General features: G+C 35.2%; 1 protein-coding gene across 4 annotated transcripts in view; it reads left to right on the top strand.

Moving 5' to 3' along the window:
• LOC111054550 (SAGA complex subunit spt3) overlaps positions 1 to 15,960 on the top strand; it is a 34,583-nt gene extending 18,623 nt beyond the window's left edge. For 3 of the 4 annotated variants that reach the window (XM_022341604.2, XM_022341603.2, XM_039442492.1), the window contains one exon: positions 15,045 to 15,924. The gene's annotated coding sequence lies outside the window, so the exon portion shown is untranslated. Of the gene's footprint in view, positions 1 to 15,044 lie in introns of all 4 variants that reach the window. The other variant, XR_005573186.1, reaches the window with a different exon arrangement.
• The last annotated feature ends 1,542 nt before the right edge of the window (positions 15,961 to 17,502 follow it).

Here is a 17,502-nt window from a genome sequence, read left to right on the forward strand (position 1 = left end):
ATTATGTCTTAGAATAAAAACGTGTAACAAATATCAGATCACTATTCAAGCTATCAAGCTTTTCATAAATTTCATAAGTTTGTGTCGACGGTATATGACATAAAAGGCAAATGCTCGCGCTTGGTCCATAGTTCTACGACTGAGGAATGAGGATTTAGGTCAGCAACTAAAATCGACAAGCCATGATTGTCAATCTTACTCATGATACAAAGCTTTGTACTATGATACATGGTTTTCATTCCGTATCATTCTTTAATAAAAATAAAACAAGATTCTGGTTTCAAAAGCATCAAAGTCGCCAGGCTGGTCTAAGCTATTCATGACTTTTTTTCAGTATGCATTATCAACTCAGCAGTTCTAATACACAGACATCACTACTTGGAATGCCATGACATTTTCTATTCTCTCAATTCCTATTATTACCATAGATCGATTCAGATCAGCACAATGTTTATACTGTATGTTCATAATAGTTTTTTCTGATTGTAAAAAGAAATAGTCAATAATTGCTGGGAATTTAAAGTGATATTCAACGATTTGAACCTGATAAATTGGATTGTTGAATGACAATTGAAATTCAGTGAATTTTACTGTACAACATTCCTTTCCTCCTATTTTATTGGGTGATGAGTGGAGATGATTTATGATTTCATATTTGGATTCATCTTTTCATAGTTCAATATTTTTTTGGAAAACTAGAATTTTTAAAAATTAAAAATGTTTATGTATAAACTTCTCAGGTGTTCAAAAACTTCTTAAAACCTTTGCCTGTCCCTTTGTGAGGCAGGAGTATTATTATCTTAGTATAGACTATATAATCATATGATAATGGAAAGCTATATTAAAAACAGCTATAACTCCCTTGTTTTCGGGTATTTTTGAAAATGGGACTTACGCTTTAAAGAATTTGAGGTCGCTGAATCCAAATCCGAAATCAGAAATCTTCTATCTATATTTTTAAGGAAGTTAGACTTTGAGAAAAAGTGATGAGTCATAGGTTTGAGCAAACGTCGGCATAGTTGTTGGATCTGTCGGCTTATTCGTAAGATCCCCATGTGAAAGTACAGGAGAGCTGCAAAATATGAAATATGATCTTCCGTAATATGATATTCCAGGAGCGAGGTCTCTGCCGTGTGAAACTGGCCTAAGCGTCTGTGCCGAATTCTAGGTGCTTGCAAGCTGGCACGGGCCAGTCCACTATCCTGGCACCGATATGCTCCATGGCGCTAGTATGTAGGATAAACAGCGCTAGTTGAATTCCTGCAAACCAGAAATTTCAAAATTATTTAACGTTCAACTAATTGACAGGAAACTTAAACTCAAGTTATTGGTTACACACATAAAAATATTGAGTAGTTGTCTGAATTCATCTACAGTATTGGAATGTTATTTCATTACAGTGAAATTCTAATACCTCCAGAAGTTAATCTAATACATATAATACTAAACTCTTATAGATTTTTTATTGTTTATTACAGATAACAGAGATTTTAAAATAGATTAATAACAGAAATTATGTTGTATTTTTCGGTTTTGTGCTTGATACAGTATCAAGTGTTATAATATTAATTTGAGAAATTTTTGATTGCAATTTGAGGTTATTCCGAGGTTAACATTTTTCATGATGATTCTAATTGGGAGTTGTTTCTTATAAAAAAAGGGATTGTAGCAGTTTTTGGAAAATGCCTGTTGAATTCTCCCGTATTGTATTTAAGAGTCAAAAAGAAATAATGAATGTTGCTGAAGCTAGAGTACTTGTGGGGGTAGTAGTTCAGGCAGTTAAGAGGAGGCAGTCAATATTAAAATATGTTTAATATTGCTATTCAGCAGGTAATAAAGAGTGTGAACAACACAGGTTTGTTCACAAATCAAGACAAATCTGTGCATATGCTGATGATGTACCCATTACCAGAAACGAGAGAGAGCTAAAGGAGATCCTAACAGCAGGGAAGATGATGGACCTGGATGTGAATGCAGAAAAAACAAAGCATATTGTTACGGAATTCACACATGTTCGTGAGTGGTATGAAGGAGACAAATAGAGACAGAAACAAATAGAAAGAGACAGAGTGATGAGAGCGCGTCCTACAGAGCCAGAATGTGGCAGCAGGGTGGCTGATGATTGACAGGTCCCTATTGTCTATGAGACTGAGTCACCTTTTTTTGTTTACATCTCTAGGGTCTTCTAGAAAGTACTGGCTACTTCTAGTTTTTTTATTGTGTGGATAATAGGACAGAAGCCTCCACCCTTTTGGATTGCTCTGGAATAAAAACGTTAGGGTATATTATAGAGGGATAATTGGCCTAGTCAGTCAGTCAGTGATAAACAAGTGAGTGGTAAGTAAGACTTGCAGTGATAAGAAACAGTGTCAGCCGTACTCAAAGCCTGGCAGTTCCTGGTGATAATTGTATAGTGATAAATGCGATAATTATATAGTGACAGTAAAGTGATAATTGTAATAGTTATCTAGTGTAGTAAGTGATAATAATAATAATTATTATTATTATTATTATTAACAATTATCATTGTCGTGACAGTTGTATCAAGATACGAGATACAGGACGGTGATACGGATACGGATAATGCGAGCGCGTGAACGGAACGGTGATAAAGATATGTGATACGCAAACTGTGATACAAGTCCTGGTATAAGATACAGACAGTGATTGTGTTGCATACTGTGTTGATGAACTATGAATATATAAACTGTGTTTATAAGTGATTAATCTTTATATTGGCCATCTAAATACCTGTTAGTTGATTGGAATATTGCCTATAGTAGAGTTGATTATCTGTTGTTTTAGTGAGTCATTTGTTTTATCTATTTGATTTAGAATACAATAAAGTACTATGTTAACTCAAGTATTGTCAACTCATTCTATAGTTGTAGAACCCACAAAAACTAGGTTTTGTAGAGTGAAACCCCGTAACAATATTATGACCAGAAATGATGCTCGAGTGATGAATGATTTCAAAGTTGGGAAGCATACAAGATTTCTCATACCTAGGTGTTAATGTAAATAGTGCCAATAGAGTGACTGATGGAAGAAAATAAAGAGTGACACTTGAAAATCGTGCCTACTTTGCCAATTTTAAATTTATTACCTTTCGGTCACTATCTAGAGCAAGCAAGCTCAAGACACTGATTAGCCCGATATCAAATACGGCTTAGAAACATGGAATTTGACTGCACTTGATGACTCTAAAATTAGATTTTTCGAAAGGGAGATTAAAGGGACGTATATATGAGAGTATAGAGAAGACGGCCAAATGATGAAAAAAATAAGAAATTTCAAAAGGTGATGATTTTATACGAAACATCAAGTCACAAATTCTACTCTGGGCTGGATACTATTTTGGGATAATGACAGATCATCAGATGTCAAAGGCAATTTATTAGACCAGAAGACGGCAGCGGCAGGGATGGCCACGCAACCGACAAAGAGAGGAAGTTGACGATGATCTGCGGAGGATGGGAGATATGGCATGGAGATGAAAGTCATGTGACCGTGATGTGTGGAGGGCTCTTGAGCGAGAGGGGTACGCGACTAGGTGCCACCCCAACTAGTTGCCCCCATTTAAACCGGTTTTTAGGGGACAAGTAGACGTGAGCACAGAGGAAAGAAACACGCTTATTCCGTGCTTATTTTATGCTTATTCCGTGACGTGAGCCATACCCGGCTAGTTGTATCCTCTCTGAGGAGGTGACAACTAGTCGGGGGGGACACCCTGTTGTGAGAGTGTGAGGTGTCAAGTTGTCGTTTACGGACGGGACTAGTTGACACCTCCGGTCCAGTAGGTGTCAAGTAGTAGGGGGGACAACTTGACGGCAATGCCATATTTTTACTAGGGTACAAGTAGTCATCTATGGTCACGACAACCTATCCCCTCGACTCCACTCCACAAGAAATCACCATTCCGGCTGGCTCTTCATTTGAAAGTTAGAAAATGAAGCCAAACTATCAAGTTCTATATGAAAAGGCATTAAGATTCCTAATTTTGTATTTTCAACATCATGTCTTTGTGAGTGAGCCTCTTCAACAATGGTGCAATGAAGAATAAGTATAGAAACAGACTGGATGTTGAAAGAGTTTCAAAATATTTGTCTAGCATTAGTGACAAGTTATTTGTAATCTTGAGTAATCAATAAACTTTAAACCGGTTTCATTTTTATATGAAACATCTTTAAACTTATATTATCATATACATTATAAACTTATTTATTACCTTTATATTATTAGTAAACTTATTTATAAACTTATACTGATTGCAATCTGAGCGCAAGTATGTATAAATAATTATTCATCCTCATATTAATTACCAGACTTCATGTAATACCTCAGTTGATAACCAGACTGATAGCTTCATCACTGCCATATCATTGATGAATGAAAATTTGACTGTCCTAGCATTAGGCTCAATTTACTCGTAAATGGTGCGTCTGACGGGAAAATATAACCGGGAAAATATAGGACTTATTTTATCTGTGATATAACTGAACAAAATGTGTTTTGAATATTGTGTTCTACATCTGGTTCAGTCATCAAAAGGGCTTATTATCCATTTTTTCTGTTTTCAACCAACTCGATAAAATTTGTCCAAAAAATAGCAAAGACGGCGAATATCTCCCGAACCGTGCGTTTGACGGGAAAATGTTACTGAACCAAAAGTGCTTGAAATTCAATTCTACATCATAACCAGTAATAAAAATAGCTTGATCCCTTCTCCCCACGCCGCGGGGGTGTAAGTCGTGCCAACAACTGGTGCTCTGTAGGTGACAAGTAGTCGGGGTGACCACTTGACGCCAGCGTGCAAGGTGTCATGTAGACGTGAGCCATCCCCGTCTTCTTGTCTCCTTCCTAAGGAGGTGTCAACTAGTCGAGGGGACACCCTGACGCAAGGGTGCGAGGTGTCAAGTTGTCGTTTGTGGTCGAGTCTAGTTGGCACCGTTGGTCCAGTAGGTGTCAAGTAGTCGGGGGGACAACTTGACGGCAATGGCATATTTTTACGAGGGTACAAGTAGTCGCCTATGGCCAAAATGACCAGGTGTCAAGTAGTCGGGGTGACAACTAGATGGCTACCCAGCGAGAGGCTAGAGCTCACATCGAGCTGTAATGCCAGAATAAGAAGAAGGAAAAGAAGAAGAAATTAATGAATGAAAAAATACTCTCAACAACTGGATGTACTGATATTCATAAACATTCACATCATTTGATCATAATTTTACTACATCAATGCTCTATAAACATTTTATCCCACCTACTATGAACTTTTGATCAATGATAATCTAATATAGCATTTTGATTTAATTTTAATTTCATAAAAACATCAAGTGCTGTTCAATATTTTCAAATTTTGTATGTTATCTGCTTGGTACTTGGTGCTCTCTGAAATTCTTCATCATACTTCAATGCTGATAATTATTGACAATCTTGAGCTTCTTATATTTAAGTTATATCAGTTTAGTAATCGAGAATGGTCACATCACACCCATTTATATTTTCTTGAACCAGGAGAACAGAAAGTTTTGGCCCTGTCTTTTTCTTTTAGTGCATATTCTATGAAAAAAATAAATAAAATTGAAACTGTTGTTATTCAGTGCCAATTTGCTAATAAATTAATGAATCCTGTTTCCTAGTTCTCAGTGCATAGTTGATAGATCATGATGAATGAATAAATAAATAAATTGAGTTATCAATGAAGGAATATAGTTTCTTAGATCTTAGTGCATATTTTATGGATAAATAATAGTATGTAATAGTAATAATATGATATTTACAATAAATCAATTAAAAACGAATACCTAGGTACGTAAGTATAATAAAGATGACAATGCCAGATGATTACTTACCAGCTACAAGTACTTTAAGGTCGTGAATATTGGAGAAATATCGAGGATAGATGAGCGGTTGACCCCATAGCGGGTCGGTGTTATTTAGCAGTAGGTAGCCTCTGCTTTTTGGCTTCAACACAATCACCTGCTTCCCGAGCAATTCAATTCATAACATCTTAGTAGTCATCCTATGAATAGTGTAATAATTCATCAAATCAGTCTTATCAAGTCATAATTATCATTACCCAGTACAATTGAATAAATTAAGTGATACATTGAGAAAAAACATAAACTATTTATAAACTCACAGCACTGAATATCACATTTTCAACAATTTGAAAATGAATTGACGGAATAATAAGCATTTTCACTCAGAATTAGAATTAGTGCGTTTTTTAATTTATTCAGAGGCAAGTTTCTCCTAATACAAGATAGAGGCAGATTATTGAACATGGAGTACACTAAATAGGAATAAATTTCAAGCTCTTACTCAATCTGACATTAGGGGTTACAATACTCTAGTAGTCCAGATAACAGTAGACCTCACTGAACATCCTTTGCAATGTGGTAACGAGAATATTCAGCCATCTACTAGAATTGCTATCTACTAAGAATAAAGTCATTGTTATAATATCAGGGCATTTTTAAAATGTTTGCCAATGGCCCCACTAAGAAATCTGATCAGGCTGGTTGGAGACTTCCAACCAACCATACGATCACATTTCATTACATTACATTACATAACCAGGGCTACCAGACATTGTTTTGCAGTAGTCGTCAATATACTATATCATAATGGAAAAAGTAGAACTTTGATATGAAAGTAACGAACTCACTTCGTTACAAATAAAATGTATTGGTGTGCTAATCTAAATTTTGCACTACTTCAATCCTGTAAAAATGAATACCGGTATAATACTTATTCTGAATTGATGGAATCCCAAGTACCATTGCGCTAATGATAATTTTAAATGTTACTTTATTAACTCAGTAAGTTCAGAAAGTTATTGCTCAGTTGAATCAGAGCTACGATTAAAAAGATGATTTGGGAATTATCAAGTGGCACTTGAATAAAAATTAACACGTTAAATTCAGCGTACTTTATGTAAAATGAACTGAGAAATTGGATGAAACCGTTTCCAGACCATTAGCTACAGTATGTTTTAAGATATGTGACGAAATACGCGAAACTTGATCCAGAAAAACAAGTTCCTTCAAGGTTTGAAGCAGATTTACTATGTTAAATGTACAATCAACACAAAATATTTTCCCACAGAAATTGTAGAACATCTAATTTCAAAGAGAAAGATGTAGGATAAGTCTATGATAGACAAATGCAACCTTGAAAAATAATCCTTAATTACATACAAAACGCATGAAAAATAGAGAGCTTACCAGATTTTGTCTATTTTTCATGCGTTTTGTATGTAATTATTAAGGATTATTTTTTCAAGGTTGCATTTGTCTATTATAGACTCATCCTACATCTTTCTCTTTGAAATTAGATGTTCTACAATTTCTGTGCGAAAATATTTTGTGTTGATTCTACATGTAACATAGTAAATCTGCTTCACCCAGGAACTTGTTTTTCGGGTCCCAGTTTCGCGTATTTTGTCATATATCTTAAAAATTACTTTAGCTAACGGTCTGGAAATGGTTTTATTCAATTTCTCAGTTAATTTTACATGAAGAACGCTGAATTAAACATCTTAGTTAACAGCCAACAAATACCCGTAGGGCAGGAGAACTGAAATTCAGACGAAATCTTTCGCTCTGTATAACTTGGTAACTAAGCATTTTCAGACATACCGGTATGTCAAAAAGAACTTTTTTCCTCTTTTGATGTGAGGAATCACCACCTGGCTTATGGGCACCTTTTTTCAGAACACTCTGTATATTATAATACAGATTATATTATATTTTATTTTTATTACAGATTAAAATACAAATAGGCTACCGTACTAAAATATTTTATCTATGGATAAGAGTTACAGACCAGCATTTCCTCGATTGAATAAAATGCTTTATTCGTCAACCATCCTTTTATTGCTTTCTTAAAACTATCAAGATCATAATTCCGTACTTCCAGTGATAACCTGTTGAGAATTTTCACTCCTATAATAGCAGTACATTTTTTGTGTTTTGGTAAGCCTAGCACGCCCCACATCAATCTGACCACCTGTCCGTGTGTTAATGTTGTGTCGGCTCATGAATGCTTCCCCTCTTATTGAAAAGATTAAAGCTTTGCTTTGCAAATATTAAACAATTCATAATGTAAATACATGGAAGTGGCAATATACCATTGTCTAAGAATAAAAGGTTTACAGGACTCCCTCAAGCCCAGATTAAAGATAGCACGCAAAGCTCTTTTTTGACACAGAAAAATAATATTCATAATTCTAATAGGTTCTGATAACCCATAATGATAAAATAGGTGTTCAATGAATAAATGAAGCCTAACAACTTGAAATATATTTCAAATTATTTAAGATTAAATTGATTCTACCTCGGTGCTAGTCAGCTTTACATTTGTACATGTATCATTGTATTGAATTATTAAATATTCGGTGATTTTGGTAAAACGACATTTTAATCCTGGACTAGTAGTTCTATGAACAGTAGACCTCGCGCAGTTATAAAACACAGCCTCGTCTCATACTGTCCATAAGAGTAAATCCTGTTTGTATGTTGTGTCGGCAAGATGTCGGTGTGAAAACGGCTAATGGCTGTTGGGGTTAGTGTATCAAAAATATCATAACATCGAAAGCTAATCTCCTTCAACACACTGGCAACAGGTCAGCCCGAGTTGAAAGCAGATAAAGGTCGAGAGAAAATACTATGTTTTCTTTCCGTTATTAATTGCATGCGTCACTGCATGCAATGAATAGTCAACACGACAGCTGATTTTTTACTGACAGTTGTGTAATTCTGAATGATTCATTGAATAAATAAATAATTTTGATAAGAAATTGACATACAGTATGATAGGTTGCAAGATATTATACAATTTTTGATTGGTGATTTGATTAGTTTTAAATGAAAACAGATTGATATTCTCTATAATATAGTATTGATATATTAATTGCATGCGAATTGTATTAACCTTAAAATGCAAAATTTCCAAGAAACTTTGTATATACGTCGAGGCACAATTTAAAAAGAAATATACCTGTCAAATTTCATGGAATGTTTGAATCTGGCTGATGTTAAATGTTCTAGAGCAGCCCCAAAGCTGAATTCCATACGTCCAGACAGGTTTTAGAATTTGTTTGTAAATCAATAACTTGTTGTCCAATGAGAGTTGTGATTGACGGCCCAACAACCAATAGATTTTACTGTATTTGAGTCCTAGCTCACTCCTTTTCATCTTGATATGCTCTTTCCATTTCAACTTGGCGTCAAGAGTCATTCCAAGGTATTTTGCTGTGTTGCTGTGTGGTACTACATTCCCATTCAGATTTATTCGAATCGGGTCATTGATGATTTTGTTTGTGAAGTTGATATGAATAGACTTCATCTCATTTAATCGAATTCTCCATTTTTTGGTCCATTCACTGAATCTGTTGCTAGCATTCTGTAGTTTTGTGGCTGCTTCTTGTACTGTTTCCCCTTCTGCCAGTATTGCAGTATCATCAGCAAAAGTAGCTATTGTCACTGCATCCAATTCAGGAAGATCGCTTGTGTACAGCACATAAAGAACTGGTCCAAGAACACTACCCTGTGGAACTCCAGCCCTTATTTCCTTCAATTCGGAGACGTCGTCACCTTGTTTTACTCTGAATAATCTGTTGTTGATGTATGATTTTAAAAGTTTTACAAGTTGAGTGGGGAGAATTTTATGAAGTTTAATGATCAGTCCTTCATGCCACACTTTGTCAAATGCCTGTGCCACATCAAGGAAGATTGCTGAACATATCGATTTTTTCTCTAATGACTTCTCTATTACATTGGTGATTCTATGTACTTGGTCCAGGGTTGAGTGCTTCTGCCTGAAACCAAATTGATAAGCTGGTATAAGATTCCTGCTACTTATGATGGGAGTCAATCTCTTCATTAGCAATTTCTCAAAAAGCTTTGAAATTACAGGTAGAAGAGATATTGGGCGGTATGATTTTGCTTCTTGAGGACATTTCCCAGGCTTTTGCAACATAATGACTTCTGCCACCTTCCAAATTGTAGGAAAATGCTGTAATCGGAGTGATGCATTGAATAAGTATGTTAGCATGACAATACCTTTCCTTGGAAGTTTCTTCAAGATTTCACCTGTAATCAGATCAAACCCAGGTGCTTTTTTGGTATTCATATTATATTTTATTTCTTCTTGAACCTCATTTATAGAAACTGGATCAATCTCTGTATCTAAATCATCCATTATATCTTCTTCAGGATCAATTTCAGATTGAATGTTGTTTGGCTGGAAGATTTCTTCTAGATGATTAGCAAATAAATCTGCCTTTTCTCTGTTATTTCTTGCCCAAGTACCATCTGGTTTTCTAATTGGAGGGGATTGTAATATTGGCCGCTTAATTCTTTTTGTTGCTTTCCATAATGAATAATCTGTACTGGCATCAGCTGTCAAATTTTGAAGGTAGTTATTAATGGATTCCTCAGTTAGTTTCCTTATCTCTCTTCTCAATTGTTGTGTTTTGTTATTCAAGATATTTTTGTCAGCAGGATCACGAGTTTGTTGCCATCTTCTTCTTGCCCTTCGTTTTTCTAAAACAAGTTGTCGAATCTCCAGAGGGTAATTGCATCCTTTTGTTTTCCTGGTATATTGTCTGGTGTTTTTCCAGGCTGATTTCTGGATTTGCCACATGAAATTTTCTGCGGCTTCATCTAGCTGCTCAGTTGTTCTAAGTGGAATATTCAAGTTGATTTCATTCTCCAAATCCACTTTAAAAGCTTCCCAGTCTGTTGTTCTGTTGACTATCATTGGTCTGTCTTCTTTCTTTATTATTCGTTCACTAAGTGTGAGAATTACAGCTGAATGATCAGAATCCAGGTCAAAGCTCTCTTCAATGTCGATGAAATTACTGGATATTCTCTTTGTTATGAAGAAATCTAGAAGAACTGGAGTTTTATTCAAATCTGTTGGCCAATACGTAGGTGTCCCTGTTGAATGGAATTCGCAGCCCAGCTCCTGGATAGCCTCTCTGAGTTCTTTTCCTTTGGTAGTCGTGAGTCTTGAACCCCAATCCTTATGCTTGGCATTAAAATCTCCACCCACTATGAATCTATCTCTAAGCTGATGAAGAATATTTGTGTAATCATTTTTCTTTAAATTGTAACGTGGTGGAAAATATGCAGCTCCAACAAGTATTTTCTGGTTGATGGACTCTATTCCAACTACAGTTAGCTGTATTTCATTACTTTGAATACTGAAGTCTTCATAGTGTTTAATACTCTCCTTCACTATTACAGCACTTCCACCTCTTGCTTGATTTTGAGGATGAATAGTTTCGTAAACATTATATCCATTGATTTTGAAGTGAGTCTGCTCAGTTGAATGGGTTTCAGAGATGAGGCAAACATCTATATTTCGTGTCTTTAGAAATATTTCTATTTCTTGTTTTCTATTATTATTGATATTATTTATTCCATTGGCATTCCAGGTAGCAATCCTTATATCTTGTTGGCTCGCAATATTCATTTTCTAGTTTTCTTCTCGATACTCTTACTCTTCCCTTCCAAGCTGTCAAGTCGTCCAGAAAGAATATTTAAACTGTTCAAAATTTCCTGCAAAACCTTATTGACTTCAACTGGTTGTTGTTGCTTTGGTTGGCTCTCCTGTTGTAGGCTTGGAGTGGGTTTCGTTACTTGGGAATAGGATATTTCTCCAGTGTACTTTTTTGAAGTGAAGTTTCTCTGTTTAGTTGTATGTGGTACTTCGCTACTTCTTTTAACTAGGTTTTCTTTTTCAGTTCGTCTTCTCTGAAGTTCTTTAGCGATGAGACAGCCTCTGTAGTTAGCTGGGTGAGCCTCAGCACAATTGAAACATTTGGCTGGGGTTTCTTTAGCCTTAGTACACGAAATAGTCCAGTGTTTTCCAGCACACTTCACACACACTGGTTCATGTTGACAGTATGCCTGTGTATGACCAAACCGTTGACAACGTTTACACTGTGGAATCATTTTATTACTTCTAATTGATTCAATTTTCACTTTCATGTAGCAAATATGTTTAATTTCAAATATTCTTTTTGTATCTTCTGTATTCTTGAATGTTAACATGAACATTGGAAGTCTGATAATATGTTCTTTTCCATCTTTCTTCACTTTTTTCATTTTGTTGACAGCACTGATTATTTGAAAGCCTCTGCTTAGAAGATCGTTCTTTATATCCTCTGGATCGCATGATGGATGAAGCTCTTTAGCCATGACACGAATTGGACGAGTTTGTTTATTTTCGTACGTGTGCCATTCATATTTAGCTTCATTCAACATCTTAGTTAAATCTCTGTATTCATGTTCAGTTTCAACATTCAATTTTAGCTGGTTGTTGTTCATCATGTTGGCACTGAAATTGAGATTTTTCGACTTCAATGCCTCTTTAATTTTCGAATACTCTTGTATATTGCTTAATATGACTGGCGGTGGCTTGTTTCTCTTTTCTGTCGGTTTCATACTTGTAGAATCAGTTGCAGGCCTTATTTTTTCTGGTGAGTCACGGATTTTTCTCTTCTTTTGTTTAGGGAGAATCCATGCAGTCTCTGATGCTACCATTTTCTCTTCTTCCTCCCAATTCGGTGGTGAATAACTTTTATTGCTACTTCTAGAAGATGCTGGTTGCATTGTATGTGAAGCTGAAGATTGAAGATTCTGTGTGGTTGTAGATGCTGATGAAAATATCTCTTTCAGCTGATTAATCTCCAACCGTGCTCTCTCCAACTCCTTTTCCAGTTTATGCATTCTTTCTCTCTCTTCACTCTGTTGGAAAGTGACTTCTTTCCATGCATTGTACAAAAACTGCTCCGTTGCAGTTTTTAGTTGGTTCGTTTTTAGAAACGATTCTGGGGAAGTGTTGACGTTTCCAGTCATTGACGCTGGTTCAACGCTCCTAGCCGGTGTTAGTTGACTCATAGTTGCGTCGTCCTCTGTTTCCTCCTCCTCTTCGAACTCTGGCAGTAGGAAGGTTGGCAATCTTTTGGGAGTCGACATTCCTCACATTCTTTACATTCCTTAGCCGGACTAAATGATAATTCAGCACTGAACTGATTTTTCGGCGCAGGGCACTGAACTCGCGCACAACAATTAAAACACTAAACTCAGCACTTTAACTATTGCATACACTATTTCAACTACTCTCACTAAAAAAAAACTAAGTCTGCTCGCTACGACTGCTCGATCGATACTCCTATAATATAGTATTGATATATTAATTGCATGCGAATTGTATTAACCTTAAAATGCAAAATTTCCAAGAAACTTTGTATATACGTCGAGGCACAATTTAAAAAGAAATATACCTGTCAAATTTCATGGTAATCTATTGCTGCGTTTCGCCGTAATTGCGGAACATATAAACATAAAGAGAAATGCAAAGCCGTCGACTTGAATCTTAGAACTCACTTCGCTCGGTCAATAAGTCGAAATTTTAAGAAACCACAAATATCCTGGATGAAAAGGGGAATCAATTGCTATGTAGATTTGAATCTAAATGTCTAGGATACACTAAACTGTCCACTAAATTCATCATTTTTTCTCCACAGGAGAAACGTTTAAAGCTGGCATCAAATGATGTCACCACATTATTTACATATGTAAATGATATATTTTTATATGTATGTCACGTGGATTGAAGTAGCGTTGTTTGTTGATTGAAGGAAAATTCTATTTTACTATTAAAATAAATCATAATGTATTTTACTTATCCACTTCGAGATTTACATAGTGATAATAAGTAGGAAATGAAATGTATAGCAAACACTTCAGTTGCTATGTAGGCCTACTGTATTGTATTCTGTAGTGTCTTATTTTTTACTAAAGTGATGAAGTATCAGAAAATACTATTATTCAGCATTGTTATGTATTATTTTCAATGTCATTTTTTTCTCTTTCTTTTCAATAATTTGAAATTTGTTATTATTTTAATAAGTAGATAACTTAACTATTGTTTGTTTTTAATCATATTATTTGTATCATTTTTTTGTATTGTTATAATACTTGATAGAGAGTTGAGTATAAGAGAGGGTCGACTGCGCCCCAACTTCGCTCTCTAAGAAAAATAAAGGCAGTCATTGTATTCTATTCATGTCACTATAATATGTATGTATATATTAAAAAACAGATGACATCCAATTTATTAGAGCAAATGGAATGCCTTCATCTTCATGTGTAGGCAACACACCACACCAACCTTGTTCCTGTGAGACTGACCTTGTCTTTGTGACACTCCACTTGTTCTAATGGGACTCTACCCCTCTTCTTGTTCCAGTGACACTACTTGTTCCAGTGAGACTGACCTTGTCTCTGTGAGACTGACCTTGTCTCTATGAGACTCACCTTGTCTCTGTGAGACTCACCTTGTCTCTGTGGGAACTTGTTCCTGTGATACTGCCATTTATAAAAATACTTGTTCCTATGAAACTTGTCTCTGTGACACTAATATCGTTCAAAAACACTAGTTGTCTCTGTGAGAACTTGTCTCTGTGATAAAGACCCTAATCAATGTGCTTTTCCCAATTTATATTCGAGTCAAGCATGATACCCAGGAATTTTAAGGAATCTGTGCCAGTGAACCTAGGGTTGAAACTGAACTGTAGGTGACAGGTTTTCAGGAGGTTAGAACACAAATTGTTTGAAGCACATCAATCCATTATATTTGATTTGCTCAATTCAACACCTCTGCCAACATTTTGTTGTCCCGTCCCATTTACCAATAATTCGAGTTTGTGAGTAACATTTTAAAATGAAAAGACGTTTTCAAAATTTTACATAATATAGTATTTTACCAGTTATTCTCAACATATTAGACCAGTAGGATAATTCACTATTTTCGCTGATGACTACTAATATTTAGAAGGTTTTAATATATTGATAATACTTATTATTGTATTAAATTGATTCTGCAAAATCAATTATAGTCACTGTGAACGTTGCACTGGACCTAATTATAAATCTCAGGTTGGTAGCAATGTATGGCAATGACAAGCTTTTCAATTTCACTAGATATTTTATATAATGTTCACCTCAACCCATTTTCTTCTTCAGATGGACAAAATACCAGCAATTACCCCAGAAGAGGTCAAAGAGGTCGCCCGTCGCTTTTTCTCCAATCAGCTTTCGCCTTTCGGAACTGACACAAGATCCACGACCTGCCACTTCAATAAAAAGCTAATGGCTTGCTAAGTCAAGTCCCACTTTATTACCGCTTTCAGTATTATATATTATAAATATTGTGTCTTTGTTACCACTTTCAGTATTATATATTATAAACATTGTGATGTTATGTTATTGTGAATTTTACAATTAAGTCAATTGAAAAATATTTTCGATGAGTTCAATTTTGATATTTGATCAATCAGATCATTCACTGATATTTTATTGTATATTTTATTGCATTTTTTTTAATTGGGAAAATTACTAACAATATTTATTTTTTTGTAAGTTTTCTTCATTTCTAATCCATTCTAATTTCAACTCCAGTGCCTGTTGAATAAGAATTTAGTTCTATATTTATTTATGAAAGAGGCTTACACATAACTGACCTGGATATTAATTGGCACAATTTTTACAATTTTTGGCACATTATTCGTCCCAAATTCACTTACAAGACTTTTAAACTTGTATGACACACTCCGATTGTATTTTGAATGTCTCAACGTTTTTGCAGTATATTTTTATTCCTTTTCTTTTAATTCGTTCTAATATTCAGATTTTCATCAAATTTGGTTTGCTCTTAAGCCAAAAATTTACAAACTTGGTGGAATACCAAGTTAATATTGCATCAGATATACCAGTATCAACTCTTCTCTATAGAAGGCATTATCAAGGCAGAGAATCAACATCGCTGTTCTCCTGTCTTTCACCACTGCCATTTTAATGTGAACCTCTCTCATGACGGAACAGTGGTGAATTGAAACCCGCCAAACACAAATCGAGTTTGTGCTATAATCAAGTAGCACTGAAGTCTCTTCAATTATTTTTGGATATTGTAAAATGTGTGTTTCAATGATTACATGGATATTAAAGTTAATAAATCTCCTCTTTGAAAGCTACTTTAGATGTTTGACCGATCCACTGTCGCACCCTATATTTACAAATTACAAAGAATGAACTATTAATTTCAAATTTTATATTGAATCTTCTTAAAATAATGTATTAGACAAAATACTCAAATCTTGGTTGGGTTTGGCACTTAGGCTGCATCTTTGGATGGATTCTGTTCAGTTAAATCTGTGATGCAACTCGACTGCTGTCGAAATCAAAGTGAACATCACGGATAATCAAACAATAGCCTAAAAGGTGCATTTCATTAGCGACGACTCGAGCCACACGACTGCAGCACTTCAAGTACTTTAATATGTAAGTTGCATATTAAGTATAAATTCATTATAGATTCGATGATTAGAGTTTCATGTTGTATGAACGTTATGGCGGCAGATAAATTAGAAGTGTTGGCTACTATATTGCTTTTACGATTCATATCTAATGAATTTTTAGGTTATGTACTCCAGCCGCAACCACTCTTTAGCCACGCGGCTCGAGTCGTCACTAGGGAATTTCACCTTTAGTTGCGATTATCATTAATATCTAGTCATGTCACTGACGACAGGACAATGTGTATACACACATGCTCGTCATCGAGAGGCTTCCTTCGAATAAAAATCAGCTGTTTGACAGCAGCTTCCAAAATAAAATAAACCACTGGAACATTACAAATTATAATGATACAAGAATAATTTATTCTTAAATAGAGCAGTGATGAAACAATAATCGAAGATACAAAAACCTAACCTCTAAAAACTTTGATTGATGCCTTTTGCTGTGATGACAATGTATGACTGCATATGTGTATACACTCTTGTCCTTTCGTTAGCGGCCACCCTGAGAAGCATTGAAATGATTCAATCTAATACTGAATAGGTACTAGTATGAAACATTTTACTAATGAGCAAAATTTTTCGAGGCGAAAATTGCTTCAACATAAGGCTACTCTTGGTCAATCACCATTGTGAAAAATGTGATAAGAAAATCATAATAAAACTATATAGCTTGAGACATATGATTGACAATCATGTTTACATGAAGCGTTACACAAAGGATCAACGCATTATGATTCTCAAAATGCATTGTAAGTACAGTGAATGTTATGCCAAATAAAAAAGAGTGTGGAATGTTGTGTTCAATAATTGTTTTTTATCAGTTAAGAGACTCATTGCAAAGTAAGAGGAAACAGGTTCGCTTTTGGATATTAAACTTCCAGGACGCCCACGTCTTGTTCGGTTTATTGAGAGCTTTGCTGCTGTCAAAGTATCACTGTGAGTCCCGGGCTCCAGGTACACACTAATTTTATTGAAAAGTAAAAGTGTGTCAAATTCGTGGAGGGCATTTTTGTCTTATATTGTGTTCCACAATCAACAGCAGGAAATGCACACACATTCCATTGTGAGGAAAATATTATAAAATTATAAGTAAACTGTGATTTAACAAGACACTCTATGAAGCG

The sequence above is a fragment of the Nilaparvata lugens genome, chromosome X, assembly GCF_014356525.2.
Source record: "Nilaparvata lugens isolate BPH chromosome X, ASM1435652v1, whole genome shotgun sequence".
Taxonomy (NCBI): Eukaryota; Metazoa; Arthropoda; class Insecta; order Hemiptera; family Delphacidae; genus Nilaparvata; species Nilaparvata lugens.